Source organism: Choristoneura fumiferana, chromosome Z, assembly GCF_025370935.1.
Source record: "Choristoneura fumiferana chromosome Z, NRCan_CFum_1, whole genome shotgun sequence".
Classification (NCBI taxonomy): domain Eukaryota; kingdom Metazoa; phylum Arthropoda; class Insecta; order Lepidoptera; family Tortricidae; genus Choristoneura; species Choristoneura fumiferana.
This window is the reverse complement of record NC_133472.1, coordinates 33516759-33522641: the sequence shown is the minus strand read 5'-3', so window position 1 is coordinate 33522641 and position 5883 is coordinate 33516759.

The following is a 5883-nucleotide window of genomic DNA, read 5'->3' as shown; positions in this document are numbered from 1 at the left end:
GTTGCGTAGTCCCGTTTTGTTCGGAAAAAAGGGAGGATAAAAGTTTCCGAAAGACAAAACTGTCTCAAAACACAGACATTCATTGCCCCGTAACGCATAATTGCCATAATTCATTTCAGGTAATGCAACATATTCACAAAATTATTCTAATTATAAATAAACCCGCGTAGCTCACCCAAAAACTATAGATTTGACATTTTGGAGACCTCACGCTACACTAGCGCCTCTAGCGGCGAATTCATACGCGATAGCCGTCATTCAGTCACGCAGTTACATAGAGTAGGTGCAAAAGTTTAAGCCCAGTTTACACATGCCCGAAAAATAGTGCAAGTTGCATTTAATTTGAATTTGAATTTTGAATTTGAATTCATTATTCAATAACAATGAACACTAAGATATTTTAAATTTTTAAACAAAACTTGCAAGATTTTGTAAATGCGGCTATTTGGAACACGGCCGCAGCCATCTTGTGCCTCTTGTGGTCAGTGCTTGTCAGTACGAGTGCGTCTGCCTTTTATATGAGTTTAGTTTTCGTTGCATTTTTTTTCATTTGTTATTCTTCATTTCTGTTATTATCGTTGTTGACTTTTGTTACTGTTTCTCGTTAAGTTTGTTGTTATTTTTTGGCAAAATGCCGAAAAGGTCTAAAACGACTGTTTTTAACTCCCAGAGTCGGGAGTTTGTAATACGTTTGAGGGATTATTTCGAGCGAGAACGAGAAAACGGTGGCCCGGTGGGCGGATAACTGGAAAAATATTATTTTTCAAAAACATATAGTGCAACTTATCCAAAAATAGGCACTAAAACTCTTAGAAAAATCGATAGTTCAGTCGATAAATGTTAAATCTCTAAAACTGTCAAACTCGAAACGTCACAGAACTCATCATAGATGAAAAATATTATAAATGTTGTAAAATTAATTTTATTCTGTTTTGATTATGTACCTACATAGCGATTTGAGTTTATGCTCTTTTATTGTAATTTCATGTAAGTATATACTCAATTGTTACGCACCTATGTCTCTGTATTGTAAAGTGTAGCAGACTATTTTTTTGCCTGTGTGTGTGTTTTGTGTGTGTGTGTGTTCAAGTAGTAGTTAACTTTTTACATACTTATTACCTACCTACCTAAATTATTGCGTCGTTGTCATGTTTTTCAACTTCTCGCATGCTTCGAGTACATACTGGGAGTTTGCTTTGACAATACGACTAATAGAAATCGAAAACCTCACTGTAAGCTGTACCTACCCTCAGATCAGTAGATCAGATCATTTATGTTTGTTTGTTTATGTTATAGGTTGCCAAAAAAAAAATTAAGAATTAAAAATGTTTTGACCAACTTACCTTTATCCCCTGCTAAAATATATAGGTATTTAAAAAAAAACCGTACACTATAGCTAAATTCACATGTTCATTTGTGCATCACTCAGGGGACTATAAGACGTCCCTTAAGTTAAGATAAATATGTGACTAATAAAATAGGTTAAACAAATATCCCCAATTAAGGTGCGAATGGGTGCTTATAACTTATTATACTCATTTACATTTTGAAAGTAGGAGCATACTGTCATTATCAAATTTTATTTTGTGATTTATATTTTCACAATCGTTTTCACCACTTCTTTCTGTCAACGGCATAAGACACGGATAGAAAGAAATGGTGAACGCGATCGCGAACGTCAGCGCGTCGCGTTAGACAATACGGCATCAGGCCTAAAGAACAGTCATTCGAGGCCAATAGTGTCCCTACAACTCGGTTATATTGCGAACAACTAGATATTATTTTGACACTCTTGTAATAATATCCCCCATATTAAAAGATTTGTTCTGAACTGGTCTACCGGTGGCTTAATTTTGAACACGATTATATTAGGTTTGTTCAGTCGTTTATAACTTGGTATGTATGTAAACCAATCTTGTCTATTTTCGACCAAGTTTTGTGATTTGACATTCAGTACTTCTAATGTAATCAACTAATCACAATCCAATGCACCACGAAATGTCTAGTGATATTTCTTTTGTAACAAACAAATGTCAGTTTGACCCGGCGGTAACTTTATTACGCAGGTACTAAGTTAAAACTATCCAGGAGCATAGGCGTAGTGGAACGTACCTACATGTTTATACAATCTGGCTATTATGATCCCTATCCCTTCTCGTATTTAGTAGATGGAAAATACAGTACAATAGTTGTCTGTTTCAAGACGAGTACCTAATAAATATTGGGTTACGGGAATTAGGTCACGACTTCTGGATTACGCGTGCTGTTATAATTATAATCGTGTATTCGGCATCTGTTCGATTATTATATAGGCTATAGGTACTCTGCTCTCGCTCGCTAGTTTTCTATTTGTAGATCTCTGTCGCACTCGTCAATGTTCAAGGGAAGGTCCTGCCGAAGGACACTACTTGGCATCTGATCGAAACATTACGAGAGATTGCTTAGATTAGATTATGCTTATAGATGCCGAAAGTCTTCGTTAGCCCTTTGACCGCCACGGTCGGTAAAACACGACAGCTGAAAAAGTGCCATAGTGGCCATGTCGGCATTTCGTGGCGTATATGGAACGATTTTCAAATATATTTTTTTCATCAAGTACATTATAAGTCTACACAATTACAAATTTTGTAGGCAATTTCATTAGTATATTTTATATTATACGTACAAATTTGATGACAACTTATAGAAACATTAATATTTTCTTCTCCTGTAGGCACTTTCTCCTGTCTCCTGGTTGGTTAAAATTAATTTAATACCAAGACAAGCTATATTTATGTCACGTGACTCGTTAAAATTGTATCAACACTTAACCAGATATATATAGAATATTAATTGAGACCGTTTCTATTTTATTTTGTTTTTGTTGGCGTATATAGGTCGATTCACAAGAACTGGCATGAATAAATTAACTTCTCAATGTGTGAGTGCCTTTATTGTGTGTGACTTTGCAAACAAGTACATAGTAGGTACTTCTTATATTGAAACTCGATTATCACTTACTGAATCACCGTAGGTAGGTATTTAATCATTTTGTGATGTACCTAAGCTACACCTGTTACAGGTGAGACATTCTCATTTACCCATTCAATTAATTCATGCCAGATCTCTTGTATCCTGTACTGATAGCAATACTCGTATGTAATTAAAATGATTGATGAAAACCGAAAGAAGGTATTTTATCCGTTACTTCTTATAAAGAGGCATTTTTCGCTTAAAAAATACGGAAAACTGGCTCAATGCTGTTCTAATCTACTCAAAAGGTCACTGGTAGAATCCTATTAAGGGATAAATTCATATTTGTACATGTATCTTAATGTTGGTAGTTGTGTTTATTACTTTATACATATTTGTACCATTAACTGTTTACATGCATACATGCATGCTCCCAGAAATGACTTACCAACAAAACAACTGTTGTATGGCGATTATTGAATGATTTATAAATATTTTTTGTTAACTCTTTTTTTACTAAAGAAATAATTAAATACATAGAATAATTACATAATTAGTCATTAAAACTGTTGATTAGGCACTCGAGTTTATCTACATTTTGGGGATTAGACGTAAGATCTGGTCAATTTTAGTTGTTTTAATTAAATTCACAGTAAATCTATTTTAGGTTTCTATTTTTAACAAATCAGTACATACTAATATTAAGAAATAAATAGTAGCTTTATTAAAGCCCTGCTTGTCGAAATCTTTTTAGTCTTCTATCAAAACGTCGAGTCAAAAAGACATTGCCCAAGGAAAGGGGATTTATTTGATACCCTTTGATTTTGCTAGTTAGTGTTTTTTCTGTAAGGTACGTATTATAAAAGAGTTTTTACTTAATATAAATTGTTCGGTATTTGAGAGAACGAGCGACCCACCTCCATCCGTGGTGAATTAAAACATTACCAAAGTTAATTCCTAGTGTGTTTTTTTTAGTTTTGTTTGTTTTCCTTATCTTTATGGTCCTATGTTAATTTAACTTTTATGGTATGATAGTTGATAAATATGTATACGGAGGTTCTCTTTACTCTTATTTATTATTATTACTCAATTACATACATTTTTTACTTTTGTAAAAACTATTATCATAATATATCCAGTGTTAATATTATAATCATTAATTTAATTTGCATTGGTTTAGAGGGAGTGAGATTTCAAGGACGCCACTAAGACAAACATTAGGCATTTCTGCACAGGTTTGAAATAAGGATGTGCAGCGAAACTTTGAGATCTATTCTAGAACTAAATCATAGTAATACTAATAGCAGTAATAGCACTCAAGGTCAGCCTGTAAATCTTAGTATATTTCTTTGGGATACAAACGAACACGAACCCAATGACCGTCAAAAATTGGCCTAAACTTTTGTGAATTATTTATTTAGCCTTATATAAATAATATGGCACGCGTATGCTTTGAGTTCAATAAAATATTGAAATTATCTAATAATATTTTATTATTACCTAATGCTTACCTATTAATTAAAATTAGGCATTTCCTTTCTTTTGTCAGTCAGTATAAATAAATCAAGGTTTGCATATAAATTAAAGTTTTGTAAATAGAGTACAGGTCGATTCACAAGAGCTGGCACGAATGGATTGAATTAGTGAATAAAATTATCTGTGTATTACCTATTTGAATACACCTATTAGAATATCGGTCCAATTGAATGAATGAATGAAAGAATTTATTTGAAATATAACAAGGTTACAATTTAGATCCATCGGCGGACTCCGCACTAGACTCTGGACCTGTATCGCGGAAACCAGAGAATTTACAATTTACTAATACTATTTTGCTTGTAATTTGTTAAGCAATTGGGCCATGAAAATGACATGCGTCAGTCATATTCATACAAAAATGTTTAGGTAAGTGTCATTACTTTCGTTCAATCCATTCGTGCCAGCTCTTGTGAATCGACCTGGGCCCAATTGCATAACACAAAATACAAGCTAATAGTATTAGCGATTTTGTATTGAAATTCAGTAATATTATTAGCTTGTACTTTATTATGCCAATGGGCCCTGCAGGTACCTTCGTTAGGGGTCATTCAAGTATTTCGTAAGCAGAATTTTATACATTCGTATCGAGCCCCCTCCCCCTTATCAGCGAAAGTCAGCATAGAATCGACCCCCCCCTTTGCTTACGTAAACATTGGTATATATATTTTAAAATCTATTCAGGTTTTTATTGCTATTCATGTGAATTTGTTGCAAGTAAAAGTAACCCTCTTGGGCCATATTTGCTTGAATTAAAACCTACTACCTACTTACATTTTGCAAAAAAAAACACAAAAAATAATAAATAAATATTGCTGACGTAGGTAAGCAACATCTAGACCGCCCCGGCCCAGATGTCATCAAAAATAAGCAAAGCAAAGACCCCTTCACCCCCTTTCGGTGCTTACGTTATACTTGAATGACCCTTTAGTACAAGGGCGTAATTGTCTAAAAAAAACCGAAAAATGAGTTAGTAATATATTATTATTTTCCTGACCGATTTTTAAAAAATGATGCCAAATTTTGAATTAAAACCTCCCCTGTAGTTCTCGAATACAATTTTGAACTTATGTCCATACTAGGTACAGTCGAGGTCAAAGATATATCTTTACACTTACTTACTATCTTGTCGCTGTCACTTCAAATTCGACTGTACATCAGTTTAAAAAACCTACCTATAGTCAACAAGGTATATGGACGCATGTCAACACACGGCTCCCACCGTTCTACAAACCCTACCAGTATTATAAACGCGAAAGTTATGTGTGTGTGAGTGTGTATGTTTGTTACTCCTCTAAAAAAAGAAAAAAAAAAGAAAAAGTTTCTCGATGAGGGCTACGGCATAGATGTCGCTAGCGTCACTGCTTAAGTGGCTAAATAAGTAATAAACAAGCT